Source organism: Orcinus orca, chromosome 19 (genome assembly GCF_937001465.1).
Source record: "Orcinus orca chromosome 19, mOrcOrc1.1, whole genome shotgun sequence".
Lineage (NCBI taxonomy): Eukaryota > Metazoa > Chordata > Mammalia > Artiodactyla > Delphinidae > Orcinus > Orcinus orca.
The window spans coordinates 61,020,222-61,047,663 of NC_064577.1; the positions used below are offsets into that span (position 1 = coordinate 61,020,222).

The 27,442-nt window shown below is 76.9% G+C and overlaps 16 non-coding genes and 11 pseudogenes across 16 annotated transcripts; all 27 read right to left on the minus strand.

Moving 5' to 3' along the window:
* Nucleotides 1-132: 132 nt before the first annotated feature.
* LOC125962267 (5S ribosomal RNA) lies at nt 133-251 on the minus strand. Its single transcript, XR_007473788.1, has one exon. It is a non-coding gene; the product is annotated as a 5S ribosomal RNA (ribosomal RNA).
* A 926-nt stretch (nt 252-1,177) lies between these two features.
* Nucleotides 1,178-1,296, minus strand: LOC125962268 (5S ribosomal RNA). Its single transcript, XR_007473789.1, has one exon. It is a non-coding gene; the product is annotated as a 5S ribosomal RNA (ribosomal RNA).
* A 933-nt stretch (nt 1,297-2,229) lies between these two features.
* Nucleotides 2,230-2,338, minus strand: LOC125962501 (uncharacterized; annotated as a pseudogene).
* Nucleotides 2,339-3,272: 934 nt separating this feature from the next.
* Nucleotides 3,273-3,391, minus strand: LOC125962270 (5S ribosomal RNA). The gene has a single exon (XR_007473791.1). It is a non-coding gene; the product is annotated as a 5S ribosomal RNA (ribosomal RNA).
* A 926-nt stretch (nt 3,392-4,317) lies between these two features.
* LOC125962271 (5S ribosomal RNA) lies at nt 4,318-4,436 on the minus strand. The gene has a single exon (XR_007473792.1). It is a non-coding gene; the product is annotated as a 5S ribosomal RNA (ribosomal RNA).
* Nucleotides 4,437-5,370: 934 nt separating this feature from the next.
* On the minus strand, nt 5,371-5,489 carry LOC125962272 (5S ribosomal RNA). Its single transcript, XR_007473793.1, has one exon. It is a non-coding gene; the product is annotated as a 5S ribosomal RNA (ribosomal RNA).
* Nucleotides 5,490-6,415: 926 nt separating this feature from the next.
* Nucleotides 6,416-6,534, minus strand: LOC125962273 (5S ribosomal RNA). Its single transcript, XR_007473794.1, has one exon. It is a non-coding gene; the product is annotated as a 5S ribosomal RNA (ribosomal RNA).
* A 926-nt stretch (nt 6,535-7,460) lies between these two features.
* On the minus strand, nt 7,461-7,579 carry LOC125962274 (5S ribosomal RNA). The gene has a single exon (XR_007473795.1). It is a non-coding gene; the product is annotated as a 5S ribosomal RNA (ribosomal RNA).
* Nucleotides 7,580-8,482: 903 nt separating this feature from the next.
* LOC125962477 (5S ribosomal RNA) lies at nt 8,483-8,601 on the minus strand. The gene has a single exon (XR_007473998.1). It is a non-coding gene; the product is annotated as a 5S ribosomal RNA (ribosomal RNA).
* Nucleotides 8,602-9,527: 926 nt separating this feature from the next.
* Nucleotides 9,528-9,646, minus strand: LOC125962275 (5S ribosomal RNA). Its single transcript, XR_007473796.1, has one exon. It is a non-coding gene; the product is annotated as a 5S ribosomal RNA (ribosomal RNA).
* A 934-nt stretch (nt 9,647-10,580) lies between these two features.
* Nucleotides 10,581-10,699, minus strand: LOC125962276 (5S ribosomal RNA). Its single transcript, XR_007473797.1, has one exon. It is a non-coding gene; the product is annotated as a 5S ribosomal RNA (ribosomal RNA).
* A 926-nt stretch (nt 10,700-11,625) lies between these two features.
* On the minus strand, nt 11,626-11,744 carry LOC125962277 (5S ribosomal RNA). The gene has a single exon (XR_007473798.1). It is a non-coding gene; the product is annotated as a 5S ribosomal RNA (ribosomal RNA).
* A 934-nt stretch (nt 11,745-12,678) lies between these two features.
* LOC125962278 (5S ribosomal RNA) lies at nt 12,679-12,797 on the minus strand. Its single transcript, XR_007473799.1, has one exon. It is a non-coding gene; the product is annotated as a 5S ribosomal RNA (ribosomal RNA).
* Nucleotides 12,798-13,700: 903 nt separating this feature from the next.
* On the minus strand, nt 13,701-13,819 carry LOC125962279 (5S ribosomal RNA). Its single transcript, XR_007473800.1, has one exon. It is a non-coding gene; the product is annotated as a 5S ribosomal RNA (ribosomal RNA).
* A 926-nt stretch (nt 13,820-14,745) lies between these two features.
* On the minus strand, nt 14,746-14,864 carry LOC125962483 (5S ribosomal RNA). Its single transcript, XR_007474004.1, has one exon. It is a non-coding gene; the product is annotated as a 5S ribosomal RNA (ribosomal RNA).
* A 926-nt stretch (nt 14,865-15,790) lies between these two features.
* LOC125962503 (uncharacterized) lies at nt 15,791-15,899 on the minus strand (annotated as a pseudogene).
* Nucleotides 15,900-16,825: 926 nt separating this feature from the next.
* LOC125962504 (uncharacterized) lies at nt 16,826-16,934 on the minus strand (annotated as a pseudogene).
* A 933-nt stretch (nt 16,935-17,867) lies between these two features.
* On the minus strand, nt 17,868-17,976 carry LOC125962566 (uncharacterized; annotated as a pseudogene).
* Nucleotides 17,977-18,909: 933 nt separating this feature from the next.
* On the minus strand, nt 18,910-19,018 carry LOC125962579 (uncharacterized; annotated as a pseudogene).
* A 934-nt stretch (nt 19,019-19,952) lies between these two features.
* LOC125962505 (uncharacterized) lies at nt 19,953-20,061 on the minus strand (annotated as a pseudogene).
* A 926-nt stretch (nt 20,062-20,987) lies between these two features.
* LOC125962281 (5S ribosomal RNA) lies at nt 20,988-21,106 on the minus strand. The gene has a single exon (XR_007473802.1). It is a non-coding gene; the product is annotated as a 5S ribosomal RNA (ribosomal RNA).
* Nucleotides 21,107-22,032: 926 nt separating this feature from the next.
* On the minus strand, nt 22,033-22,141 carry LOC125962506 (uncharacterized; annotated as a pseudogene).
* A 926-nt stretch (nt 22,142-23,067) lies between these two features.
* LOC125962282 (5S ribosomal RNA) lies at nt 23,068-23,186 on the minus strand. Its single transcript, XR_007473803.1, has one exon. It is a non-coding gene; the product is annotated as a 5S ribosomal RNA (ribosomal RNA).
* A 934-nt stretch (nt 23,187-24,120) lies between these two features.
* Nucleotides 24,121-24,229, minus strand: LOC125962567 (uncharacterized; annotated as a pseudogene).
* Nucleotides 24,230-25,163: 934 nt separating this feature from the next.
* LOC125962573 (uncharacterized) lies at nt 25,164-25,272 on the minus strand (annotated as a pseudogene).
* Nucleotides 25,273-26,206: 934 nt separating this feature from the next.
* On the minus strand, nt 26,207-26,315 carry LOC125962507 (uncharacterized; annotated as a pseudogene).
* A 925-nt stretch (nt 26,316-27,240) lies between these two features.
* On the minus strand, nt 27,241-27,349 carry LOC125962508 (uncharacterized; annotated as a pseudogene).
* Between the last annotated feature and the right edge of the window lie 93 nt (nt 27,350-27,442).

Genomic DNA, 27,442 nt, shown 5'->3' on the forward strand with positions numbered 1-27,442 from the left:
GCCCCCGCCGGCGCGCGCCGTGGTGGGAGGGGCCTGAGGAGGTGGGGCCTGCCGCGGGGCCCGGCGGGGGCGGAGCCGGCGGCCCCCGCCGCGGGCGAGTAAAGGAGAAGGCGGGCGGAGCGGGAGGCAAAAAGCCTACAGCACCCGGTATTCCCAGGCGGTCTCCCATCCAAGTACTAACCAGGCCCGACCCTGCTTAGCTTCCGAGATCAGACGAGATCGGGCGCGTTCAGGGTGGTATGGCCGTAGACGGGGGCGGGGGCCGCGGGCTGCCTCTTGAGGCCCAGTTTCGCTGGCGCTGGCGCCTTAACGCCAGCCTGGCGGCCGGCCCGCCCCGGCAGGGCCCCCTCGCCCGCCCAGGCAGGGGGAACGGAGGTCTCGGGTATCGGGCGGCGGCGGAGGGTTTGGCGACCACCTCCCAGCCCAGGGCGGCCGTGACCCAGCAAACCCTTCGGCGCTTGGCGCCCCGCCCAAGATCCCGCACGTCGCTCACAGGGACGTGGCCCCGGAGGCTTCAGGGCCCGGGGCCCGCGGTCCCTTGGGCATCGGCCCTGCCGGCCCACGCGGCGCTAGGCGCAGCCCGGCCGCAGCCCGGGCCGGCCCTCCTGCCCGACGGCAGCTGGCCCGAAGCCACTGGGAGCCACCATTGAGTCGCCACGGCCCCTCAGCCCCGGCAAGGCCACCCTTGCCCCCACACCCCCCGCCGAGCTCAGGACCCCGCCCCTGGTGGCCGGCAGGCCCGGGGAAGCGGCCCCTGCCCTCGATCCCGCTCCCGCACCCGGCCGCGGTGACACGCCAGAGGGGCGGGGTGGGGGTGGGGGGCTTTTGTCGGAGGGAGCTGTGGAGGGACACACCGGCACACAGGTGGCGGCGCCGGGGCTGGGCGCCGGTGGGGGCGGCCAGGTGCAGGTCGAGGGGCTCGCGGGCCGAAAGGACGGCAAGTGGGCCCGCGGCGGAGTCTGGGTCCGGGCCAGCCACCCCGGGAGCGTCTGGGGTGCGGCTGCCTTCCAGGGCCGCCTTCTGGCCGGCCGGGCCGGCGGGGAGCGCCCCCGCCGGCGCGCGCCGTGGTGGGAGGGGCCTGAGGAGGTGGGGCCTGCCGCGGGGCCCGGCGGGGGCGGAGCCGGCGGCCCCCGCCGCGGGCGAGTAAAGGAGAAGGCGGGCGGAGCGGGAGGCAAAAAGCCTACAGCACCCGGTATTCCCAGGCGGTCTCCCATCCAAGTACTAACCAGGCCCGACCCTGCTTAGCTTCCGAGATCAGACGAGATCGGGCGCGTTCAGGGTGGTATGGCCGTAGACGGGGGCGGGGGCCGCGGGCTGCCTCTTGAGGCCCAGTTTCGCTGGCGCTGGCGCCTTAACGCCAGCCTGGCGGCCGGCCCGCCCCGGCAGGGCCCCCTCGCCCGCCCAGGCAGGGGGAACGGAGGTCTCGGGTATCGGGCGGCGGCGGAGGGTTTGGCGACCACCTCCCAGCCCAGGGCGGCCGTGACCCAGCAAACCCTTCGGCGCTTGGCGCCCCGCCCAAGATCCCGCACGTCGCTCACAGGGACGTGGCCCCGGAGGCTTCAGGGCCCGGGGCCCGCGGTCCCTTGGGCATCGGCCCTGCCGGCCCACGCGGCGCTAGGCGCAGCCCGGCCGCAGCCCGGGCCGGCCCTCCTGCCCGACGGCAGCTGGCCCGAAGCCACTGGGAGCCACCATTGAGTCGCCACGCCCCTCAGCCCCGGCAAGGCCACCCTTGCCCCCACACCCCCCGCCGAGCTCAGGACCCCGCCCCTGGTGGCCGGCAGGCCCGGGGAAGCGGCCCCTGCCCTCGATCCCGCTCCCGCACCCGGCCGCGGTGACACGCCAGAGGGGCGGGGTGGGGGTGGGGGGCTTTTGTCGGAGGGAGCTGTGGAGGGACACACCGGCACACAGGTGGCGGCGCCGGGGCTGGGCGCCGGTGGGGGCGGCCAGGTGCAGGTCGAGGGGCTCGCGGGCCGAAAGGACGGCAAGTGGGCCCGCGGCGGAGTCTGGGTCCGGGCCAGCCACCCCGGGAGCGTCTGGGGTGCGGCTGCCTTCCAGGGCCGCCTTCTGGCCGCCTGGCCGGCCGGGCCGGCGGGGAGCGCCCCCGCCGGCGCGCGCCGTGGTGGGAGGGGCCTGAGGAGGTGGGGCCTGCCGCGGGGCCCGGCGGGGGCGGAGCCGGCGGCCCCCGCCGCGGGCGAGTAAAGGAGAAGGCGGGCGGAGCGGGAGGCAAAAAGCCTACAGCACCCGGTATTCCCAGGCGGTCTCCCATCCAAGTACTAACCAGGCCCGACCCTGCTTAGCTGACGAGATCGGGCGCGTTCAGGGTGGTATGGCCGTAGACGGGGGCGGGGGCCGCGGGCTGCCTCTTGAGGCCCAGTTTCGCTGGCGCTGGCGCCTTAACGCCAGCCTGGCGGCCGGCCCGCCCCGGCAGGGCCCCCTCGCCCGCCCAGGCAGGGGGAACGGAGGTCTCGGGTATCGGGCGGCGGCGGAGGGTTTGGCGACCACCTCCCAGCCCAGGGCGGCCGTGACCCAGCAAACCCTTCGGCGCTTGGCGCCCCGCCCAAGATCCCGCACGTCGCTCACAGGGACGTGGCCCCGGAGGCTTCAGGGCCCGGGGCCCGCGGTCCCTTGGGCATCGGCCCTGCCGGCCCACGCGGCGCTAGGCGCAGCCCGGCCGCAGCCCGGGCCGGCCCTCCTGCCCGACGGCAGCTGGCCCGAAGCCACTGGGAGCCACCATTGAGTCGCCACGGCCCCTCAGCCCCGGCAAGGCCACCCTTGCCCCCACACCCCCCGCCGAGCTCAGGACCCCGCCCCTGGTGGCCGGCAGGCCCGGGGAAGCGGCCCCTGCCCTCGATCCCGCTCCCGCACCCGGCCGCGGTGACACGCCAGAGGGGCGGGGTGGGGGTGGGGGGCTTTTGTCGGAGGGAGCTGTGGAGGGACACACCGGCACACAGGTGGCGGCGCCGGGGCTGGGCGCCGGTGGGGGCGGCCAGGTGCAGGTCGAGGGGCTCGCGGGCCGAAAGGACGGCAAGTGGGCCCGCGGCGGAGTCTGGGTCCGGGCCAGCCACCCCGGGAGCGTCTGGGGTGCGGCTGCCTTCCAGGGCCGCCTTCTGGCCGCCTGGCCGGCCGGGCCGGCGGGGAGCGCCCCCGCCGGCGCGCGCCGTGGTGGGAGGGGCCTGAGGAGGTGGGGCCTGCCGCGGGGCCCGGCGGGGGCGGAGCCGGCGGCCCCCGCCGCGGGCGAGTAAAGGAGAAGGCGGGCGGAGCGGGAGGCAAAAAGCCTACAGCACCCGGTATTCCCAGGCGGTCTCCCATCCAAGTACTAACCAGGCCCGACCCTGCTTAGCTTCCGAGATCAGACGAGATCGGGCGCGTTCAGGGTGGTATGGCCGTAGACGGGGGCGGGGGCCGCGGGCTGCCTCTTGAGGCCCAGTTTCGCTGGCGCTGGCGCCTTAACGCCAGCCTGGCGGCCGGCCCGCCCCGGCAGGGCCCCCTCGCCCGCCCAGGCAGGGGGAACGGAGGTCTCGGGTATCGGGCGGCGGCGGAGGGTTTGGCGACCACCTCCCAGCCCAGGGCGGCCGTGACCCAGCAAACCCTTCGGCGCTTGGCGCCCCGCCCAAGATCCCGCACGTCGCTCACAGGGACGTGGCCCCGGAGGCTTCAGGGCCCGGGGCCCGCGGTCCCTTGGGCATCGGCCCTGCCGGCCCACGCGGCGCTAGGCGCAGCCCGGCCGCAGCCCGGGCCGGCCCTCCTGCCCGACGGCAGCTGGCCCGAAGCCACTGGGAGCCACCATTGAGTCGCCACGGCCCCTCAGCCGCGGCAAGGCCACCCTTGCCCCCACACCCCCCGCCGAGCTCAGGACCCCGCCCCTGGTGGCCGGCAGGCCCGGGGAAGCGGCCCCTGCCCTCGATCCCGCTCCCGCACCCGGCCGCGGTGACACGCCAGAGGGGCGGGGTGGGGGTGGGGGGCTTTTGTCGGAGGGAGCTGTGGAGGGACACACCGGCACACAGGTGGCGGCGCCGGGGCTGGGCGCCGGTGGGGGCGGCCAGGTGCAGGTCGAGGGGCTCGCGGGCCGAAAGGACGGCAAGTGGGCCCGCGGCGGAGTCTGGGTCCGGGCCAGCCACCCCGGGAGCGTCTGGGGTGCGGCTGCCTTCCAGGGCCGCCTTCTGGCCGGCCGGGCCGGCGGGGAGCGCCCCCGCCGGCGCGCGCCGTGGTGGGAGGGGCCTGAGGAGGTGGGGCCTGCCGCGGGGCCCGGCGGGGGCGGAGCCGGCGGCCCCCGCCGCGGGCGAGTAAAGGAGAAGGCGGGCGGAGCGGGAGGCAAAAAGCCTACAGCACCCGGTATTCCCAGGCGGTCTCCCATCCAAGTACTAACCAGGCCCGACCCTGCTTAGCTTCCGAGATCAGACGAGATCGGGCGCGTTCAGGGTGGTATGGCCGTAGACGGGGGCGGGGGCCGCGGGCTGCCTCTTGAGGCCCAGTTTCGCTGGCGCTGGCGCCTTAACGCCAGCCTGGCGGCCGGCCCGCCCCGGCAGGGCCCCCTCGCCCGCCCAGGCAGGGGGAACGGAGGTCTCGGGTATCGGGCGGCGGCGGAGGGTTTGGCGACCACCTCCCAGCCCAGGGCGGCCGTGACCCAGCAAACCCTTCGGCGCTTGGCGCCCCGCCCAAGATCCCGCACGTCGCTCACAGGGACGTGGCCCCGGAGGCTTCAGGGCCCGGGGCCCGCGGTCCCTTGGGCATCGGCCCTGCCGGCCCACGCGGCGCTAGGCGCAGCCCGGCCGCAGCCCGGGCCGGCCCTCCTGCCCGACGGCAGCTGGCCCGAAGCCACTGGGAGCCACCATTGAGTCGCCACGGCCCCTCAGCCCCGGCAAGGCCACCCTTGCCCCCACACCCCCCGCCGAGCTCAGGACCCCGCCCCTGGTGGCCGGCAGGCCCGGGGAAGCGGCCCCTGCCCTCGATCCCGCTCCCGCACCCGGCCGCGGTGACACGCCAGAGGGGCGGGGTGGGGGTGGGGGGCTTTTGTCGGAGGGAGCTGTGGAGGGACACACCGGCACACAGGTGGCGGCGCCGGGGCTGGGCGCCGGTGGGGGCGGCCAGGTGCAGGTCGAGGGGCTCGCGGGCCGAAAGGACGGCAAGTGGGCCCGCGGCGGAGTCTGGGTCCGGGCCAGCCACCCCGGGAGCGTCTGGGGTGCGGCTGCCTTCCAGGGCCGCCTTCTGGCCGCCTGGCCGGCCGGGCCGGCGGGGAGCGCCCCCGCCGGCGCGCGCCGTGGTGGGAGGGGCCTGAGGAGGTGGGGCCTGCCGCGGGGCCCGGCGGGGGCGGAGCCGGCGGCCCCCGCCGCGGGCGAGTAAAGGAGAAGGCGGGCGGAGCGGGAGGCAAAAAGCCTACAGCACCCGGTATTCCCAGGCGGTCTCCCATCCAAGTACTAACCAGGCCCGACCCTGCTTAGCTTCCGAGATCAGACGAGATCGGGCGCGTTCAGGGTGGTATGGCCGTAGACGGGGGCGGGGGCCGCGGGCTGCCTCTTGAGGCCCAGTTTCGCTGGCGCTGGCGCCTTAACGCCAGCCTGGCAGCCGGCCCGCCCCGGCAGGGCCCCCTCGCCCGCCCAGGCAGGGGGAACGGAGGTCTCGGGTATCGGGCGGCGGCGGAGGGTTTGGCGACCACCTCCCAGCCCAGGGCGGCCGTGACCCAGCAAACCCTTCGGCGCTTGGCGCCCCGCCCAAGATCCCGCACGTCGCTCACAGGGACGTGGCCCCGGAGGCTTCAGGGCCCGGGGCCCGCGGTCCCTTGGGCATCGGCCCTGCCGGCCCACGCGGCGCTAGGCGCAGCCCGGCCGCAGCCCGGGCCGGCCCTCCTGCCCGACGGCAGCTGGCCCGAAGCCACTGGGAGCCACCATTGAGTCGCCACGGCCCCTCAGCCGCGGCAAGGCCACCCTTGCCCCCACACCCCCCGCCGAGCTCAGGACCCCGCCCCTGGTGGCCGGCAGGCCCGGGGAAGCGGCCCCTGCCCTCGATCCCGCTCCCGCACCCGGCCGCGGTGACACGCCAGAGGGGCGGGGTGGGGGTGGGGGGCTTTTGTCGGAGGGAGCTGTGGAGGGACACACCGGCACACAGGTGGCGGCGCCGGGGCTGGGCGCCGGTGGGGGCGGCCAGGTGCAGGTCGAGGGGCTCGCGGGCCGAAAGGACGGCAAGTGGGCCCGCGGCGGAGTCTGGGTCCGGGCCAGCCACCCCGGGAGCGTCTGGGGTGCGGCTGCCTTCCAGGGCCGCCTTCTGGCCGGCCGGGCCGGCGGGGAGCGCCCCCGCCGGCGCGCGCCGTGGTGGGAGGGGCCTGAGGAGGTGGGGCCTGCCGCGGGGCCCGGCGGGGGCGGAGCCGGCGGCCCCCGCCGCGGGCGAGTAAAGGAGAAGGCGGGCGGAGCGGGAGGCAAAAAGCCTACAGCACCCGGTATTCCCAGGCGGTCTCCCATCCAAGTACTAACCAGGCCCGACCCTGCTTAGCTTCCGAGATCAGACGAGATCGGGCGCGTTCAGGGTGGTATGGCCGTAGACGGGGGCGGGGGCCGCGGGCTGCCTCTTGAGGCCCAGTTTCGCTGGCGCTGGCGCCTTAACGCCAGCCTGGCGGCCGGCCCGCCCCGGCAGGGCCCCCTCGCCCGCCCAGGCAGGGGGAACGGAGGTCTCGGGTATCGGGCGGCGGCGGAGGGTTTGGCGACCACCTCCCAGCCCAGGGCGGCCGTGACCCAGCAAACCCTTCGGCGCTTGGCGCCCCGCCCAAGATCCCGCACGTCGCTCACAGGGACGTGGCCCCGGAGGCTTCAGGGCCCGGGGCCCGCGGTCCCTTGGGCATCGGCCCTGCCGGCCCACGCGGCGCTAGGCGCAGCCCGGCCGCAGCCCGGGCCGGCCCTCCTGCCCGACGGCAGCTGGCCCGAAGCCACTGGGAGCCACCATTGAGTCGCCACGGCCCCTCAGCCCCGGCAAGGCCACCCTTGCCCCCACACCCCCCGCCGAGCTCAGGACCCCGCCCCTGGTGGCCGGCAGGCCCGGGGAAGCGGCCCCTGCCCTCGATCCCGCTCCCGCACCCGGCCGCGGTGACACGCCAGAGGGGCGGGGTGGGGGTGGGGGGCTTTTGTCGGAGGGAGCTGTGGAGGGACACACCGGCACACAGGTGGCGGCGCCGGGGCTGGGCGCCGGTGGGGGCGGCCAGGTGCAGGTCGAGGGGCTCGCGGGCCGAAAGGACGGCAAGTGGGCCCGCGGCGGAGTCTGGGTCCGGGCCAGCCACCCCGGGAGCGTCTGGGGTGCGGCTGCCTTCCAGGGCCGCCTTCTGGCCGGCCGGGCCGGCGGGGAGCGCCCCCGCCGGCGCGCGCCGTGGTGGGAGGGGCCTGAGGAGGTGGGGCCTGCCGCGGGGCCCGGCGGGGGCGGAGCCGGCGGCCCCCGCCGCGGGCGAGTAAAGGAGAAGGCGGGCGGAGCGGGAGGCAAAAAGCCTACAGCACCCGGTATTCCCAGGCGGTCTCCCATCCAAGTACTAACCAGGCCCGACCCTGCTTAGCTTCCGAGATCAGACGAGATCGGGCGCGTTCAGGGTGGTATGGCCGTAGACGGGGGCGGGGGCCGCGGGCTGCCTCTTGAGGCCCAGTTTCGCTGGCGCTGGCGCCTTAACGCCAGCCTGGCGGCCGGCCCGCCCAGGCAGGGGGAACGGAGGTCTCGGGTATCGGGCGGCGGCGGAGGGTTTGGCGACCACCTCCCAGCCCAGGGCGGCCGTGACCCAGCAAACCCTTCGGCGCTTGGCGCCCCGCCCAAGATCCCGCACGTCGCTCACAGGGACGTGGCCCCGGAGGCTTCAGGGCCCGGGGCCCGCGGTCCCTTGGGCATCGGCCCTGCCGGCCCACGCGGCGCTAGGCGCAGCCCGGCCGCAGCCCGGGCCGGCCCTCCTGCCCGACGGCAGCTGGCCCGAAGCCACTGGGAGCCACCATTGAGTCGCCACGGCCCCTCAGCCCCGGCAAGGCCACCCTTGCCCCCACACCCCCCGCCGAGCTCAGGACCCCGCCCCTGGTGGCCGGCAGGCCCGGGGAAGCGGCCCCTGCCCTCGATCCCGCTCCCGCACCCGGCCGCGGTGACACGCCAGAGGGGCGGGGTGGGGGTGGGGGGCTTTTGTCGGAGGGAGCTGTGGAGGGACACACCGGCACACAGGTGGCGGCGCCGGGGCTGGGCGCCGGTGGGGGCGGCCAGGTGCAGGTCGAGGGGCTCGCGGGCCGAAAGGACGGCAAGTGGGCCCGCGGCGGAGTCTGGGTCCGGGCCAGCCACCCCGGGAGCGTCTGGGGTGCGGCTGCCTTCCAGGGCCGCCTTCTGGCCGGCCGGGCTGGCGGGGAGCGCCCCCGCCGGCGCGCGCCGTGGTGGGAGGGGCCTGAGGAGGTGGGGCCTGCCGCGGGGCCCGGCGGGGGCGGAGCCGGCGGCCCCCGCCGCGGGCGAGTAAAGGAGAAGGCGGGCGGAGCGGGAGGCAAAAAGCCTACAGCACCCGGTATTCCCAGGCGGTCTCCCATCCAAGTACTAACCAGGCCCGACCCTGCTTAGCTTCCGAGATCAGACGAGATCGGGCGCGTTCAGGGTGGTATGGCCGCAGGCGGGGGCGGGGGCCGCGGGCTGCCTCTTGAGGCCCAGTTTCGCTGGCGCTGGCGCCTTAACGCCAGCCTGGCGGCCGGCCCGCCCCGGCAGGGCCCCCTCGCCCGCCCAGGCAGGGGGAACGGAGGTCTCGGGTATCGGGCGGCGGCGGAGGGTTTGGCGACCACCTCCCAGCCCAGGGCGGCCGTGACCCAGCAAACCCTTCGGCGCTTGGCGCCCCGCCCAAGATCCCGCACGTCGCTCACAGGGACGTGGCCCCGGAGGCTTCAGGGCCCGGGGCCCGCGGTCCCTTGGGCATCGGCCCTGCCGGCCCACGCGGCGCTAGGCGCAGCCCGGCCGCAGCCCGGGCCGGCCCTCCTGCCCGACGGCAGCTGGCCCGAAGCCACTGGGAGCCACCATTGAGTCGCCACGGCCCCTCAGCCCCGGCAAGGCCACCCTTGCCCCCACACCCCCCGCCGAGCTCAGGACCCCGCCCCTGGTGGCCGGCAGGCCCGGGGAAGCGGCCCCTGCCCTCGATCCCGCTCCCGCACCCGGCCGCGGTGACACGCCAGAGGGGCGGGGTGGGGGTGGGGGGCTTTTGTCGGAGGGAGCTGTGGAGGGACACACCGGCACACAGGTGGCGGCGCCGGGGCTGGGCGCCGGTGGGGGCGGCCAGGTGCAGGTCGAGGGGCTCGCGGGCCGAAAGGACGGCAAGTGGGCCCGCGGCGGAGTCTGGGTCCGGGCCAGCCACCCCGGGAGCGTCTGGGGTGCGGCTGCCTTCCAGGGCCGCCTTCTGGCCGGCCGGGCCGGCGGGGAGCGCCCCCGCCGGCGCGCGCCGTGGTGGGAGGGGCCTGAGGAGGTGGGGCCTGCCGCGGGGCCCGGCGGGGGCGGAGCCGGCGGCCCCCGCCGCGGGCGAGTAAAGGAGAAGGCGGGCGGAGCGGGAGGCAAAAAGCCTACAGCACCCGGTATTCCCAGGCGGTCTCCCATCCAAGTACTAACCAGGCCCGACCCTGCTTAGCTTCCGAGATCAGACGAGATCGGGCGCGTTCAGGGTGGTATGGCCGTAGACGGGGGCGGGGGCCGCGGGCTGCCTCTTGAGGCCCAGTTTCGCTGGCGCTGGCGCCTTAACGCCAGCCTGGCGGCCGGCCCGCCCCGGCAGGGCCCCCTCGCCCGCCCAGGCAGGGGGAACGGAGGTCTCGGGTATCGGGCGGCGGCGGAGGGTTTGGCGACCACCTCCCAGCCCAGGGCGGCCGTGACCCAGCAAACCCTTCGGCGCTTGGCGCCCCGCCCAAGATCCCGCACGTCGCTCACAGGGACGTGGCCCCGGAGGCTTCAGGGCCCGGGGCCCGCGGTCCCTTGGGCATCGGCCCTGCCGGCCCACGCGGCGCTAGGCGCAGCCCGGCCGCAGCCCGGGCCGGCCCTCCTGCCCGACGGCAGCTGGCCCGAAGCCACTGGGAGCCACCATTGAGTCGCCACGGCCCCTCAGCCCCGGCAAGGCCACCCTTGCCCCCACACCCCCCGCCGAGCTCAGGACCCCGCCCCTGGTGGCTGGCAGGCCCGGGGAAGCGGCCCCTGCCCTCGATCCCGCTCCCGCACCCGGCCGCGGTGACACGCCAGCGGGGCGGGGTGGGGGTGGGGGGCTTTTGTCGGAGGGAGCTGTGGAGGGACACACCGGCACACAGGTGGCGGCGCCGGGGCTGGGCGCCGGTGGGGGCGGCCAGGTGCAGGTCGAGGGGCTCGCGGGCCGAAAGGACGGCAAGTGGGCCCGCGGCGGAGTCTGGGTCCGGGCCAGCCACCCCGGGAGCGTCTGGGGTGCGGCTGCCTTCCAGGGCCGCCTTCTGGCCGCCTGGCCGGCCGGGCCGGCGGGGAGCGCCCCCGCCGGCGCGCGCCGTGGTGGGAGGGGCCTGAGGAGGTGGGGCCTGCCGCGGGGCCCGGCGGGGGCGGAGCCGGCGGCCCCCGCCGCGGGCGAGTAAAGGAGAAGGCGGGCGGAGCGGGAGGCAAAAAGCCTACAGCACCCGGTATTCCCAGGCGGTCTCCCATCCAAGTACTAACCAGGCCCGACCCTGCTTAGCTTCCGAGATCAGACGAGATCGGGCGCGTTCAGGGTGGTATGGCCGTAGACGGGGGCGGGGGCCGCGGGCTGCCTCTTGAGGCCCAGTTTCGCTGGCGCTGGCGCCTTAACGCCAGCCTGGCGGCCGGCCCGCCCCGGCAGGGCCCCCTCGCCCGCCCAGGCAGGGGGAACGGAGGTCTCGGGTATCGGGCGGCGGCGGAGGGTTTGGCGACCACCTCCCAGCCCAGGGCGGCCGTGACCCAGCAAACCCTTCGGCGCTTGGCGCCCCGCCCAAGATCCCGCACGTCGCTCACAGGGACGTGGCCCCGGAGGCTTCAGGGCCCGGGGCCCGCGGTCCCTTGGGCATCGGCCCTGCCGGCCCACGCGGCGCTAGGCGCAGCCCGGCCGCAGCCCGGGCCGGCCCTCCTGCCCGACGGCAGCTGGCCCGAAGCCACTGGGAGCCACCATTGAGTCGCCACGGCCCCTCAGCCCCGGCAAGGCCACCCTTGCCCCCACACCCCCCGCCGAGCTCAGGACCCCGCCCCTGGTGGCCGGCAGGCCCGGGGAAGCGGCCCCTGCCCTCGATCCCGCTCCCGCACCCGGCCGCGGTGACACGCCAGCGGGGCGGGGTGGGGGTGGGGGGCTTTTGTCGGAGGGAGCTGTGGAGGGACACACCGGCACACAGGTGGCGGCGCCGGGGCTGGGCGCCGGTGGGGGCGGCCAGGTGCAGGTCGAGGGGCTCGCGGGCCGAAAGGACGGCAAGTGGGCCCGCGGCGGAGTCTGGGTCCGGGCCAGCCACCCCGGGAGCGTCTGGGGTGCGGCTGCCTTCCAGGGCCGCCTTCTGGCCGGCCGGGCCGGCGGGGAGCGCCCCCGCCGGCGCGCGCCGTGGTGGGAGGGGCCTGAGGAGGTGGGGCCTGCCGCGGGGCCCGGCGGGGGCGGAGCCGGCGGCCCCCGCCGCGGGCGAGTAAAGGAGAAGGCGGGCGGAGCGGGAGGCAAAAAGCCTACAGCACCCGGTATTCCCAGGCGGTCTCCCATCCAAGTACTAACCAGGCCCGACCCTGCTTAGCTTCCGAGATCAGACGAGATCGGGCGCGTTCAGGGTGGTATGGCCGTAGACGGGGGCGGGGGCCGCGGGCTGCCTCTTGAGGCCCAGTTTCGCTGGCGCTGGCGCCTTAACGCCAGCCTGGCGGCCGGCCCGCCCCGGCAGGGCCCCCTCGCCCGCCCAGGCAGGGGGAACGGAGGTCTCGGGTATCGGGCGGCGGCGGAGGGTTTGGCGACCACCTCCCAGCCCAGGGCGGCCGTGACCCAGCAAACCCTTCGGCGCTTGGCGCCCCGCCCAAGATCCCACACGTCGCTCACAGGGACGTGGCCCCGGAGGCTTCAGGGCCCGGGGCCCGCGGTCCCTTGGGCATCGGCCCTGCCGGCCCACGCGGCGCTAGGCGCAGCCCGGCCGCAGCCCGGGCCGGCCCTCCTGCCCGACGGCAGCTGGCCCGAAGCCACTGGGAGCCACCATTGAGTCGCCACGGCCCCTCAGCCCCGGCAAGGCCACCCTTGCCCCCACACCCCCCGCCGAGCTCAGGACCCCGCCCCTGGTGGCCGGCAGGCCCGGGGAAGCGGCTCCTGCCCTCGATCCCGCTCCCGCACCCGGCCGCGGTGACACGCCAGCGGGGCGGGGTGGGGGTGGGGGGCTTTTGTCGGAGGGAGCTGTGGAGGGACACACCGGCACACAGGTGGCGGCGCCGGGGCTGGGCGCCGGTGGGGGCGGCCAGGTGCAGGTCGAGGGGCTCGCGGGCCGAAAGGACGGCAAGTGGGCCCGCGGCGGAGTCTGGGTCCGGGCCAGCCACCCCGGGAGCGTCTGGGGTGCGGCTGCCTTCCAGGGCCGCCTTCTGGCCGCCTGGCCGGCCGGGCCGGCGTGGAGCGCCCCCGCCGGCGCGCGCCGTGGTGGGAGGGGCCTGAGGAGGTGGGGCCTGCCGCGGGGCCCGGCGGGGGCGGAGCCGGCGGCCCCCGCCGCGGGCGAGTAAAGGAGAAGGCGGGCGGAGCGGGAGGCAAAAAGCCTACAGCACCCGGTATTCCCAGGCGGTCTCCCATCCAAGTACTAACCAGGCCCGACCCTGCTTAGCTTCCGAGATCAGACGAGATCGGGCGCGTTCAGGGTGGTATGGCCGTAGACGGGGGCGGGGGCCGCGGGCTGCCTCTTGAGGCCCAGTTTCGCTGGCGCTGGCGCCTTAACGCCAGCCTGGCGGCCGGCCCGCCCAGGCAGGGGGAACGGAGGTCTCGGGTATCGGGCGGCGGCGGAGGGTTTGGCGACCACCTCCCAGCCCAGGGCGGCCGTGACCCAGCAAACCCTTCGGCGCTTGGCGCCCCGCCCAAGATCCCGCACGTCGCTCACAGGGACGTGGCCCCGGAGGCTTCAGGGCCCAGGGCCCGCGGTCCCTTGGGCATCGGCCCTGCCGGCCCACGCGGCGCTAGGCGCAGCCCGGCCGCAGCCCGGGCCGGCCCTCCTGCCCGACGGCAGCTGGCCCGAAGCCACTGGGAGCCACCATTGAGTCGCCACGGCCCCTCAGCCCCGGCAAGGCCACCCTTGCCCCCACACCCCCCGCCGAGCTCAGGACCCCGCCCCTGGTGGCCGGCAGGCCCGGGGAAGCGGCCCCTGCCCTCGATCCCGCTCCCGCACCCGGCCGCGGTGACACGCCAGCGGGGCGGGGTGGGGGTGGGGGGCTTTTGTCGGAGGGAGCTGTGGAGGGACACACCGGCACACAGGTGGCGGCGCCGGGGCTGGGCGCCGGTGGGGGCGGCCAGGTGCAGGTCGAGGGGCTCGCGGGCCGAAAGGACGGCAAGTGGGCCCGCGGCGGAGTCTGGGTCCGGGCCAGCCACCCCGGGAGCGTCTGGGGTGCGGCTGCCTTCCAGGGCCGCCTTCTGGCCGGCCGGGCCGGCGGGGAGCGCCCCCGCCGGCGCGCGCCGTGGTGGGAGGGGCCTGAGGAGGTGGGGCCTGCCGCGGGGCCCGGCGGGGGCGGAGCCGGCGGCCCCCGCCGCGGGCGAGTAAAGGAGAAGGCGGGCGGAGCGGGAGGCAAAAAGCCTACAGCACCCGGTATTCCCAGGCGGTCTCCCATCCAAGTACTAACCAGGCCCGACCCTGCTTAGCTTCCGAGATCAGACGAGATCGGGCGCGTTCAGGGTGGTATGGCCGTAGACGGGGGCGGGGGCCGCGGGCTGCCTCTTGAGGCCCAGTTTCGCTGGCGCTGGCGCCTTAACGCCAGCCTGGCGGCCGGCCCGCCCCGGCAGGGCCCCCTCGCCCGCCCAGGCAGGGGGAACGGAGGTCTCGGGTATCGGGCGGCGGCGGAGGGTTTGGCGACCACCTCCCAGCCCAGGGCGGCCGTGACCCAGCAAACCCTTCGGCGCTTGGCGCCCCGCCCAAGATCCCACACGTCGCTCACAGGGACGTGGCCCCGGAGGCTTCAGGGCCCGGGGCCCGCGGTCCCTTGGGCATCGGCCCTGCCGGCCCACGCGGCGCTAGGCGCAGCCCGGCCGCAGCCCGGGCCGGCCCTCCTGCCCGACGGCAGCTGGCCCGAAGCCACTGGGAGCCACCATTGAGTCGCCACGGCCCCTCAGCCCCGGCAAGGCCACCCTTGCCCCCACACCCCCCGCCGAGCTCAGGACCCCGCCCCTGGTGGCCGGCAGGCCCGGGGAAGCGGCCCCTGCCCTCGATCCCGCTCCCGCACCCGGCCGCGGTGACACGCCAGAGGGGCGGGGTGGGGGTGGGGGGCTTTTGTCGGAGGGAGCTGTGGAGGGACACACCGGCACACAGGTGGCGGCGCCGGGGCTGGGCGCCGGTGGGGGCGGCCAGGTGCAGGTCGAGGGGCTCGCGGGCCGAAAGGACGGCAAGTGGGCCCGCGGCGGAGTCTGGGTCCGGGCCAGCCACCCCGGGAGCGTCTGGGGTGCGGCTGCCTTCCAGGGCCGCCTTCTGGCCGGCCGGGCCGGCGGGGAGCGCCCCCGCCGGCGCGCGCCGTGGTGGGAGGGGCCTGAGGAGGTGGGGCCTGCCGCGGGGCCCGGCGGGGGCGGAGCCGGCGGCCCCCGCCGCGGGCGAGTAAAGGAGAAGGCGGGCGGAGCGGGAGGCAAAAAGCCTACAGCACCCGGTATTCCCAGGCGGTCTCCCATCCAAGTACTAACCAGGCCCGACCCTGCTTAGCTTCCGAGATCAGACGAGATTGGGCGCGTTCAGGGTGGTATGGCCGTAGACGGGGACGGGGGCCGCGGGCTGCCTCTTGAGGCCCAGTTTCGCTGGCGCTGGCGCCTTAACGCCAGCCTGGCGGCCGGCCCGCCCCGGCAGGGCCCCCTCGCCCGCCCAGGCAGGGGGAACGGAGGTCTCGGGTATCGGGCGGCGGCGGAGGGTTTGGCGACCACCTCCCAGCCCAGGGCGGCCGTGACCCAGCAAACCCTTCGGCGCTTGGCGCCCCGCCCAAGATCCCGCACGTCGCTCACAGGGACGTGGCCCCGGAGGCTTCAGGGCCCGGGGCCTGCGGTCCCTTGGGCATCGGCCCTGCCGGCCCACGCGGCGCTAGGCGCAGCCCGGCCGCAGCCCGGGCCGGCCCTCCTGCCCGACGGCAGCTGGCCCGAAGCCACTGGGAGCCACCATTGAGTCGCCACGGCCCCTCAGCCCCGGCAAGGCCACCCTTGCCCCCACACCCCCCGCCGAGCTCAGGACCCCGCCCCTGGTGGCCGGCAGGCCCGGGGAAGCGGCCCCTGCCCTCGATCCCGCTCCCGCACCCGGCCGCGGTGACACGCCAGAGGGGCGGGGTGGGGGTGGGGGGCTTTTGTCGGAGGGAGCTGTGGAGGGACACACCGGCACACAGGTGGCGGCGCCGGGGCTGGGCGCCGGTGGGGGCGGCCAGGTGCAGGTCGAGGGGCTCGCGGGCCGAAAGGACGGCAAGTGGGCCCGCGGCGGAGTCTGGGTCCGGGCCAGCCACCCCGGGAGCGTCTGGGGTGCGGCTGCCTTCCAGGGCCGCCTTCTGGCCGGCCGGGCCGGCGGGGAGCGCCCCCGCCGGCGCGCGCCGTGGTGGGAGGGGCCTGAGGAGGTGGGGCCTGCCGCGGGGCCCGGCGGGGGCGGAGCCGGCGGCCCCCGCCGCGGGCGAGTAAAGGAGAAGGCGGGCGGAGCGGGAGGCAAAAAGCCTACAGCACCCGGTATTCCCAGGCGGTCTCCCATCCAAGTACTAACCAGGCCCGACCCTGCTTAGCTGACGAGATCGGGCGCGTTCAGGGTGGTATGGCCGTAGACGGGGGCGGGGGCCGCGGGCTGCCTCTTGAGGCCCAGTTTCGCTGGCGCTGGCGCCTTAACGCCAGCCTGGCGGCCGGCCCGCCCCGGCAGGGCCCCCTCGCCCGCCCAGGCAGGGGGAACGGAGGTCTCGGGTATCGGGCGGCGGCGGAGGGTTTGGCGACCACCTCTCAGCCCAGGGCGGCCGTGACCCAGCAAACCCTTCGGCGCTTGGCGCCCCGCCCAAGATCCCGCACGTCGCTCACAGGGACGTGGCCCCGGAGGCTTCAGGGCCCGGGGCCCGCGGTCCCTTGGGCATCGGCCCTGCCGGCCCACGCGGCGCTAGGCGCAGCCCGGCCGCAGCCCGGGCCGGCCCTCCTGCCCGACGGCAGCTGGCCCGAAGCCACTGGGAGCCACCATTGAGTCGCCACGGCCCCTCAGCCCCGGCAAGGCCACCCTTGCCCCCACACCCCCCGCCGAGCTCAGGACCCCGCCCCTGGTGGCCGGCAGGCCCGGGGAAGCGGCCCCTGCCCTCGATCCCGCTCCCGCACCCGGCCGCGGTGACACGCCAGAGGGGCGGGGTGGGGGTGGGGGGCTTTTGTCGGAGGGAGCTGTGGAGGGACACACCGGCACACAGGTGGCGGCGCCGGGGCTGGGCGCCGGTGGGGGCGGCCAGGTGCAGGTCGAGGGGCTCGCGGGCCGAAAGGACGGCAAGTGGGCCCGTGGCGGAGTCTGGGTCCGGGCCAGCCACCCCGGGAGCGTCTGGGGTGCGGCTGCCTTCCAGGGCCGCCTTCTGGCCGGCCGGGCCGGCGGGGAGCGCCCCCGCCGGCGCGCGCCGTGGTGGGAGGGGCCTGAGGAGGTGGGGCCTGCCGCGGGGCCCGGCGGGGGCGGAGCCGGCGGCCCCCGCCGCGGGCGAGTAAAGGAGAAGGCGGGCGGAGCGGGAGGCAAAAAGCCTACAGCACCCGGTATTCCCAGGCGGTCTCCCATCCAAGTACTAACCAGGCCCGACCCTGCTTAGCTGACGAGATCGGGCGCGTTCAGGGTGGTATGGCCGTAGACGGGGGCGGGGGCCGCGGGCTGCCTCTTGAGGCCCAGTTTCGCTGGCGCTGGCGCCTTAACGCCAGCCTGGCGGCCGGCCCGCCCCGGCAGGGCCCCCTCGCCCGCCCAGGCAGGGGGAACGGAGGTCTCGGGTATCGGGCGGCGGCGGAGGGTTTGGCGACCACCTCCCAGCCCAGGGCGGCCGTGACCCAGCAAACCCTTCGGCGCTTGGCGCCCCGCCCAAGATCCCGCACGTCGCTCACAGGGACGTGGCCCCGGAGGCTTCAGGGCCCGGGGCCCGCGGTCCCTTGGGCATCGGCCCTGCCGGCCCACGCGGCGCTAGGCGCAGCCCGGCCGCAGCCCGGGCCGGCCCTCCTGCCCGACGGCAGCTGGCCCGAAGCCACTGGGAGCCACCATTGAGTCGCCACGCCCCTCAGCCCCGGCAAGGCCACCCTTGCCCCCACACCCCCCGCCGAGCTCAGGACCCCGCCCCTGGTGGCCGGCAGGCCCGGGGAAGCGGCCCCTGCCCTCGATCCCGCTCCCGCACCCGGCCGCGGTGACACGCCAGAGGGGCGGGGTGGGGGTGGGGGGCTTTTGTCGGAGGGAGCTGTGGAGGGACACACCGGCACACAGGTGGCGGCGCCGGGGCTGGGCGCCGGTGGGGGCGGCCAGGTGCAGGTCGAGGGGCTCGCGGGCCGAAAGGACGGCAAGTGGGCCCGCGGCGGAGTCTGGGTCCGGGCCAGCCACCCCGGGAGCGTCTGGGGTGCGGCTGCCTTCCAGGGCCGCCTTCTGGCCGCCTGGCCGGCCGGGCCGGCGGGGAGCGCCCCCGCCGGCGCGCGCCGTGGTGGGAGGGGCCTGAGGAGGTGGGGCCTGCCGCGGGGCCCGGCGGGGGCGGAGCCGGCGGCCCCCGCCGCGGGCGAGTAAAGGAGAAGGCGGGCGGAGCGGGAGGCAAAAAGCCTACAGCACCCGGTATTCCCAGGCGGTCTCCCATCCAAGTACTAACCAGGCCCGACCCTGCTTAGCTGACGAGATCGGGCGCGTTCAGGGTGCTATGGCCGTAGACGGGGGCGGGGGCCGCGGGCTGCCTCTTGAGGCCCAGTTTCGCTGGCGCTGGCGCCTTAACGCCAGCCTGGCGGCCGGCCCGCCCCGGCAGGGCCCCCTCGCCCGCCCAGGCAGGGGGAACGGAGGTCTCGGGTATCGGGCGGCGGCGGAGGGTTTGGCGACCACCTCCCAGCCCAGGGCGGCCGTGACCCAGCAAACCCTTCGGCGCTTGGCGCCCCGCCCAAGATCCCGCACGTCGCTCACAGGGACGTGGCCCCGGAGGCTTCAGGGCCCGGGGCCCGCGGTCCCTTGGGCATCGGCCCTGCCGGCCCACGCGGCGCTAGGCGCAGCCCGGCCGCAGCCCGGGCCGGCCCTCCTGCCCGACGGCAGCTGGCCCGAAGCCACTGGGAACCACCATTGAGTCGCCACGCCCCTCAGCCCCGGCAAGGCCACCCTTGCCCCCACACCCCCCGCCGAGCTCAGGACCCCGCCCCTGGTGGCCGGCAGGCCCGGGGAAGCGGCCCCTGCCCTCGATCCCGCTCCCGCACCCGGCCGCGGTGACACGCCAGAGGGGCGGGGTGGGGGTGGGGGGCTTTTGTCGGAGGGAGCTGTGGAGGGACACACCGGCACACAGGTGGCGGCGCCGGGGCTGGGCGCCGGTGGGGGCGGCCAGGTGCAGGTCGAGGGGCTCGCGGGCCGAAAGGACGGCAAGTGGGCCCGCGGCGGAGTCTGGGTCCGGGCCAGCCACCCCGGGAGCGTCTGGGGTGCGGCTGCCTTCCAGGGCCGCCTTCTGGCCGCCTGGCCGGCCGGGCCGGCGGGGAGCGCCCCCGCCGGCGCGCGCCGTGGTGGGAGGGGCCTGAGGAGGTGGGGCCTGCCGCGGGGCCCGGCGGGGGCGGAGCCGGCGGCCCCCGCCGCGGGCGAGTAAAGGAGAAGGCGGGCGGAGCGGGAGGCAAAAAGCCTACAGCACCCGGTATTCCCAGGCGGTCTCCCATCCAAGTACTAACCAGGCCCGTCCCTGCTTAGCTGACGAGATCGGGCGCGTTCAGGGTGCTATGGCCGTAGACGGGGGCGGGGGCCGCGGGCTGCCTCTTGAGGCCCAGTTTCGCTGGCGCTGGCGCCTTAACGCCAGCCTGGCGGCCGGCCCGCCCCGGCAGGGCCCCCTCGCCCGCCCAGGCAGGGGGAACGGAGGTCTCGGGTATCGGGCGGCGGCGGAGGGTTTGGCGACCACCTCCCAGCCCAGGGCGGCCGTGACCCAGCAAACCCTTCGGCGCTTGGCGCCCCGCCCAAGATCCCGCACGTCGCTCACAGGGACGTGGCCCCGGAGGCTTCAGGGCCCGGGGCCCGCGGTCCCTTGGGCATCGGCCCTGCCGGCCCACGCGGCGCTAGGCGCAGCCCGGCCGCAGCCCGGGCCGGCCCTCCTGCCCGACGGCAGCTGGCCCGAAGCCACTGGGAGCCACCATTGAGTCGCCACGGCCCCTCAGCCCCGGCAAGGCCACCCTTGCCCCCACACCCCCCGCCGAGCTCAGGACCCCGCCCCTGGTGGCCGGCAGGCCCGGGGAAGCGGCCCCTGCCCTCGATCCCGCTCCCGCACCCGGCCGCGGTGACACGCCAGAGGGGCGGGGTGGGGGTGGGGGGCTTTTGTCGGAGGGAGCTGTGGAGGGACACACCGGCACACAGGTGGCGGCGCCGGGGCTGGGCGCCGGTGGGGGCGGCCAGGTGCAGGTCGAGGGGCTCGCGGGCCGAAAGGACGGCAAGTGGGCCCGCGGCGGAGTCTGGGTCCGGGCCAGCCACCCCGGGAGCGTCTGGGGTGCGGCTGCCTTCCAGGGCCGCCTTCTGGCCGCCTGGCCGGCCGGGCCGGCGGGGAGCGCCCCCGCCGGCGCGCGCCGTGGTGGGAGGGGCCTGAGGAGGTGGGGCCTGCCGCGGGGCCCGGCGGGGGCGGAGCCGGCGGCCCCCGCCGCGGGCGAGTAAAGGAGAAGGCGGGCGGAGCGGGAGGCAAAAAGCCTACAGCACCCGGTATTCCCAGGCGGTCTCCCATCCAAGTACTAACCAGGCCCGACCCTGCTTAGCTGACGAGATCGGGCGCGTTCAGGGTGGTATGGCCGTAGACGGGGGCGGGGGCCGCGGGCTGCCTCTTGAGGCCCAGTTTCGCTGGCGCTGGCGCCTTAACGCCAGCCTGGCGGCCGGCCCGCCCCGGCAGGGCCCCCTCGCCCGCCCAGGCAGGGGGAACGGAGGTCTCGGGTATCGGGCGGCGGCGGAGGGTTTGGCGACCACCTCTCAGCCCAGGGCGGCCGTGACCCAGCAAACCCTTCGGCGCTTGGCGCCCCGCCCAAGATCCCGCACGTCGCTCACAGGGACGTGGCCCCGGAGGCTTCAGGGCCCGGGGCCCGCGGTCCCTTGGGCATCGGCCCTGCCGGCCCACGCGGCGCTAGGCGCAGCCCGGCCGCAGCCCGGGCCGGCCCTCCTGCCCGACGGCAGCTGGCCCGAAGCCACTGGGAGCCACCATTGAGTCGCCACGGCCCCTCAGCCCCGGCAAGGCCACCCTTGCCCCCACACCCCCCGCCGAGCTCAGGACCCCGCCCCTGGTGGCCGGCAGGCCCGGGGAAGCGGCCCCTGCCCTCGATCCCGCTCCCGCACCCGGCCGCGGTGACACGCCAGAGGGGCGGGGTGGGGGTGGGGGGCTTTTGTCGGAGGGAGCTGTGGAGGGACACACCGGCACACAGGTGGCGGCGCCGGGGCTGGGCGCCGGTGGGGGCGGCCAGGTGCAGGTCGAGGGGCTCGCGGGCCGAAAGGACGGCAAGTGGGCCCGCGGCGGAGTCTGGGTCCGGGCCAGCCACCCCGGGAGCGTCTGGGGTGCGGCTGCCTTCCAGGGCCGCCTTCTGGCCGGCCGGGCCGGCGGGGAGCGCCCCCGCCGGCGCGCGCCGTGGTGGGAGGGGCCTGAGGAGGTGGGGCCTGCCGCGGGGCCCGGCGGGGGCGGAGCCGGCGGCCCCCGCCGCGGGCGAGTAAAGGAGAAGGCGGGCGGAGCGGGAGGCAAAAAGCCTACAGCACCCGGTATTCCCAGGCGGTCTCCCATCCAAGTACTAACCAGGCCCGACCCTGCTTAGCTTCCGAGATCAGACGAGATCGGGCGCGTTCAGGGTGGTATGGCCGTAGACGGGGGCGGGGGCCGCGGGCTGCCTCTTGAGGCCCAGTTTCGCTGGCGCTGGCGCCTTAACGCCAGCCTGGCGGCCGGCCCGCCCCGGCAGGGCCCCCTCGCCCGCCCAGGCAGGGGGAACGGAGGTCTCGGGTATCGGGCGGCGGCGGAGGGTTTGGCGACCACCTCCCAGCCCAGGGCGGCCGTGACCCAGCAAACCCTTCGGCGCTTGGCGCCCCGCCCAAGATCCCGCACGTCGCTCACAGGGACGTGGCCCCGGAGGCTTCAGGGCCCGGGGCCCGCGGTCCCTTGGGCATCGGCCCTGCCGGCCCACGCGGCGCTAGGCGCAGCCCGGCCGCAGCCCGGGCCGGCCCTCCTGCCCGACGGCAGCTGGCCCGAAGCCACTGGGAGCCACCATTGAGTCGCCACGGCCCCTCAGCCCCGGCAAGGCCACCCTTGCCCCCACACCCCCCGCCGAGCTCAGGACCCCGCCCCTGGTGGCCGGCAGGCCCGGGGAAGCGGCCCCTGCCCTCGATCCCGCTCCCGCACCCGGCCGCGGTGACACGCCAGAGGGGCGGGGTGGGGGTGGGGGGCTTTTGTCGGAGGGAGCTGTGGAGGGACACACCGGCACACAGGTGGCGGCGCCGGGGCTGGGCGCCGGTGGGGGCGGCCAGGTGCAGGTCGAGGGGCTCGCGGGCCGAAAGGACGGCAAGTGGGCCCGCGGCGGAGTCTGGGTCCGGGCCAGCCACCCCGGGAGCGTCTGGGGTGCGGCTGCCTTCCAGGGCCGCCTTCTGGCCGGCCGGGCCGGCGGGGAGCGCCCCCGCCGGCGCGCGCCGTGGTGGGAGGGGCCTGAGGAGGTGGGGCCTGCCGCGGGGCCCGGCGGGGGCGGAGCCGGCGGCCCCCGCCGCGGGCGAGTAAAGGAGAAGGCGGGCGGAGCGGGAGGCAAAAAGCCTACAGCACCCGGTATTCCCAGGCGGTCTCCCATCCAAGTACTAACCAGGCCCGACCCTGCTTAGCTGACGAGATCGGGCGCGTTCAGGGTGGTATGGCCGTAGACGGGGGCGGGGGCCGCGGGCTGCCTCTTGAGGCCCAGTTTCGCTGGCGCTGGCGCCTTAACGCCAGCCTGGCGGCCGGCCCGCCCCGGCAGGGCCCCCTCGCCCGCCCAGGCAGGGGGAACGGAGGTCTCGGGTATCGGGCGGCGGCGGAGGGTTTGGCGACCACCTCCCAGCCCAGGGCGGCCGTGACCCAGCAAACCCTTCGGCGCTTGGCGCCCCGCCCAAGATCCCACACGTCGCTCACAGGGACGTGGCCCCGGAGGCTTCAGGGCCCGGGGCCCGCGGTCCCTTGGGCATCGGCCCTGCCGGCCCACGCGGCGCTAGGCGCAGCCCGGCCGCAGCCCGGGCCGGCCCTCCTGCCCGACGGCAGCTGGCCCGAAGCCACTGGGAGCCACCATTGAGTCGCCACGGCCCCTCAGCCCCGGCAAGGCCACCCTTGCCCCCACACCCCCCGCCGAGCTCAGGACCCCGCCCCTGGTGGCCGGCAGGCCCGGGGAAGCGGCCCCTGCCCTCGATCCCGCTCCCGCACCCGGCCGCGGTGACACGCCAGAGGGGCGGGGTGGGGGTGGGGGGCTTTTGTCGGAGGGAGCTGTGGAGGGACACACCGGCACACAGGTGGCGGCGCCGGGGCTGGGCGCCGGTGGGGGCGGCCAGGTGCAGGTCGAGGGGCTCGCGGGCCGAAAGGACGGCAAGTGGGCCCGCGGCGGAGTCTGGGTCCGGGCCAGCCACCCCGGGAGCGTCTGGGGTGCGGCTGCCTTCCAGGGCCGCCTTCTGGCCGGCCGGGCCGGCGGGGAGCGCCCCCGCCGGCGCGCGCCGTGGTGGGAGGGGCCTGAGGAGGTGGGGCCTGCCGCGGGGCCCGGCGGGGGCGGAGCCGGCGGCCCCCGCCGCGGGCGAGTAAAGGAGAAGGCGGGCGGAGCGGGAGGCAAAAAGCCTACAGCACCCGGTATTCCCAGGCGGTCTCCCATCCAAGTACTAACCAGGCCCGACCCTGCTTAGCTTCCGAGATCAGACGAGATCGGGCGCGTTCAGGGTGGTATGGCCGTAGACGGGGGCGGGGGCCGCGGGCTGCCTCTTGAGGCCCAGTTTCGCTGGCGCTGGCGCCTTAACGCCAGCCTGGCGGCCGGCCCGCCCCGGCAGGGCCCCCTCGCCCGCCCAGGCAGGGGGAACGGAGGTCTCGGGTATCGGGCGGCGGCGGAGGGTTTGGCGACCACCTCCCAGCCCAGGGCGGCCGTGACCCAGCAAACCCTTCGGCGCTTGGCGCCCCGCCCAAGATCCCGCACGTCGCTCACAGGGACGTGGCCCCGGAGGCTTCAGGGCCCGGGGCCTGCGGTCCCTTGGGCATCGGCCCTGCCGGCCCACGCGGCGCTAGGCGCAGCCCGGCCGCAGCCCGGGCCGGCCCTCCTGCCCGACGGCAGCTGGCCCGAAGCCACTGGGAGCCACCATTGAGTCGCCACGGCCCCTCAGCCCCGGCAAGGCCACCCTTGCCCCCACACCCCCCGCCGAGCTCAGGACCCCGCCCCTGGTGGCCGGCAGGCCCGGGGAAGCGGCCCCTGCCCTCGATCCCGCTCCCGCACCCGGCCGCGGTGACACGCCAGAGGGGCGGGGTGGGGGTGGGGGGCTTTTGTCGGAGGGAGCTGTGGAGGGACACACCGGCACACAGGTGGCGGCGCCGGGGCTGGGCGCCGGTGGGGGCGGCCAGGTGCAGGTCGAGGGGCTCGCGGGCCGAAAGGACGGCAAGTGGGCCCGCGGCGGAGTCTGGGTCCGGGCCAGCCACCCCGGGAGCGTCTGGGGTGCGGCTGCCTTCCAGGGCCGCCTTCTGGCCGCCTGGCCAGCCGGGCCGGCGGGGAGCGCCCCCGCCGGCGCGCGCCGTGGTGGGAGGGGCCTGAGGAGGTGGGGCCTGCCGCGGGGCCCGGCGGGGGCGGAGCCGGCGGCCCCCGCCGCGGGCGAGTAAAGGAGAAGGCGGGCGGAGCGGGAGGCAAAAAGCCTACAGCACCCGGTATTCCCAGGCGGTCTCCCATCCAAGTACTAACCAGGCCCGACCCTGCTTAGCTGACGAGATCGGGCGCGTTCAGGGTGCTATGGCCGTAGACGGGGGCGGGGGCCGCGGGCTGCCTCTTGAGGCCCAGTTTCGCTGGCGCTGGCGCCTTAACGCCAGCCTGGCGGCCGGCCCGCCCCGGCAGGGCCCCCTCGCCCGCCCAGGCAGGGGGAACGGAGGTCTCGGGTATCGGGCGGCGGCGGAGGGTTTGGCGACCACCTCCCAGCCCAGGGCGGCCGTGACCCAGCAAACCCTTCGGCGCTTGGCGCCCCGCCCAAGATCCCGCACGTCGCTCACAGGGACGTGGCCCCGGAGGCTTCAGGGCCCGGGGCCCGCGGTCCCTTGGGCATCGGCCCTGCCGGCCCACGCGGCGCTAGGCGCAGCCCGGCCGCAGCCCGGGCCGGCCCTCCTGCCCGACGGCAGCTGGCCCAAAGCCACTGGGAGCCACCATTGAGTCGCCACGGCCCCTCAGCCCCGGCAAGGCCACCCTTGCCCCCACACCCCCCGCCGAGCTCAGGACCCCGCCCCTGGTGGCCGGCACGCCCGGGGAAGCGGCCCCTGCCCTCGATCCCGCTCCCGCACCCGGCCGCGGTGACACGCCAGAGGGGCGGGGTGGGGGTGGGGGGCTTTTGTCGGAGGGAGCTGTGGAGGGACACACCGGCACACAGGTGGCGGCGCCGGGGCTGGGCGCCGTTGGGGGCGGCCAGGTGCAGGTCGAGGGGCTCGCGGGCCAAAAGGACGGCAAGTGGGCCCGCGGCGGAGTCTGGGTCCGGGCCAGCCACCCCGGGAGCGTCTGGGGTGCGGCTGCCTTCCAGGGCCGCCTTCTGGCCGCCTGGCCGGCCGGGCCGGCGGGGAGCGCCCCCGCCGGCGCGCGCCGTGGTGGGAGGGGCCTGAGGAGGTGGGGCCTGCCGCGGGGCCCGGCGGGGGCGGAGCCGGCGGCCCCCGCCGCGGGCGAGTAAAGGAGAAGGCGGGCGGAGCGGGAGGCAAAAAGCCTACAGCACCCGGTATTCCCAGGCGGTCTCCCATCAAAGTACTAACCAGGCCCGACCCTGCTTAGCTGACGAGATCGGGCGCGTTCAGGGTGCTATGGCCGTAGACGGGGGCGGGGGCCGCGGGCTGCCTCTTGAGGCCCAGTTTCGCTGGCGCTGGCGCCTTAACGCCAGCCTGGCGGCCGGCCCGCCCCGGCAGGGCCCCCTCGCCCGCCCAGGCAGGGGGAACGGAGGTCTCGGGTATCGGGCGGCGGCGGAGGGTTTGGCGACCACCTCCCAGCCCAGGGCGGCCGTGACCCAGCAAACCCTTCGGCGCTTGGCGCCCCGCCCAAGATCCCGCACGTCGCTCACAGGGACGTGGCCCCGGAGGCTTCAGGGCCCGGGGCCCGCGGTCCCTTGGGCATCGGCCCTGCCGGCCCACGCGGCGCTAGGCGCAGCCCGGCCGCAGCCCGGGCCGGCCCTCCTGCCCGACGGCAGCTGGCCCGAAGCCACTGGGAGCCACCATTGAGTCGCCACGGCCCCTCAGCCCCGGCAAGGCCACCCTTGCCCCCACACCCCCCGCCGAGCTCAGGACCCCGCCCCTGGTGGCCGGCAGGCCCGGGGAAGCGGCCCCTGCCCTCGATCCCGCTCCCGCACCCGGCCGCGGTGACACGCCAGAGGGGCGGGGTGGGGGTGGGGGGCTTTTGTCGGAGGGAGCTGTGGAGGGACACACCGGCACACAGGTGGCGGCGCCGGGGCTGGGCGCCGGTGGGGGCGGCCAGGTGCAGGTCGAGGGGCTCGCGGGCCGAAAGGACGGCAAGTGGGCCCGCGGCGGAGTCTGGGTCCGGGCCAGCCACCCCGGGAGCGTCTGGGGTGCGGCTGCCTTCCAGGGCCGCCTTCTGGCCGCCTGGCCGGCCGGGCCGGCGGGGAGCGCCCCCGCCGGCGCGCGCCGTGGTGGGAGGGGCCTGAGGAGGTGGGGCCTGCCGCGGGGCCCGGCGGGGGCGGAGCCGGCGGCCCCCGCCGCGGGCGAGTAAAGGAGAAGGCGGGCGGAGCGGGAGGCAAAAAGCCTACAGCACCCGGTATTCCCAGGCGGTCTCCCATCCAAGTACTAACCAGGCCCGACCCTGCTTAGCTGACGAGATCGGGCGCGTTCAGGGTGGTATGGCCGTAGACGGGGGCGGGGGCCGCGGGCTGCCTCTTGAGGCCCAGTTTCGCTGGCGCTGGCGCCTTAACGCCAGCCTGGCGGCCGGCCCGCCCCGGCAGGGCCCCCTCGCCCGCCCAGGCAGGGGGAACGGAGGTCTCGGGTATCGGGCGGCGGCGGAGGGTTTGGCGACCACCTCCCAGCCCAGGGCGGCCGTGACCCAGCAAACCCTTCGGCGCTTGGCGCCCCGCCCAAGATCCCGCACGTCGCTCACAGGGACGTGGCCCCGGAGGCTTCAGGGCCCGGGGCCCGCGGTCCCTTGGGCATCGGCCCTGCCGGCCCACGCGGCGCTAGGCGCAGCCCGGCCGCAGCCCGGGCCGGCCCTCCTGCCCGACGGCAGCTGGCCCGAAGCCACTGGGAGCCACCATTGAGTCGCCACGCCCCTCAGCCCCGGCAAGGCCACCCTTGCCCCCACACCCCCCGCCGAGCTCAGGACCCCGCCCCTGGTGGCCGGCAGGCCCGGGGAAGCGGCCCCTGCCCTCGATCCCGCTCCCGCACCCGGCCGCGGTGACACGCCAGAGGGGCGGGGTGGGGGTGGGGGGCTTTTGTCGGAGGGAGCTGTGGAGGGACACTCCGGCACACAGGTGGCGGCGCCGGGGCTGGGAGCCGGTGGGGGCGGCCAGGTGCAGGTCGAGGGGCTCGCGGGCCGAAAGGACGGCAAGTGGGCCCGCGGCGGAGTCTGGGTCCGGGCCAGCCACCCCGGGAGCGTCTGGGGTGCGGCTGCCTTCCAGGGCCGCCTTCTGGCCGGCCGGGCCGGCGGGGAGCGCCCCCGCCGGCACGCGCCGTGCTGGGAGGGGCCTGAGGAGGTGGGGCCTGCCGCGGGGCCCGGCGGGGGCGGAGCCGGCGGCCCCCGCCGCGGGCGAGTAAAGGAGAAGGCGGGCGGAGCGGGAGGCAAAAAGCCTACAGCACCCGGTATTCCCAGGCGGTCTCCCATCCAAGTACTAACCAGGCCCGACCCTGCTTAGCTGACGAGATCGGGCGCGTTCAGGGTGGTATGGCCGTAGACGGGGGCGGGGGCCGCGGGCTGCCTCTTGAGGCCCAGTTTCGCTGGCGCTGGCGCCTTAACGCCAGCCTGGCGGCCGGCCCGCCCCGGCAGGGC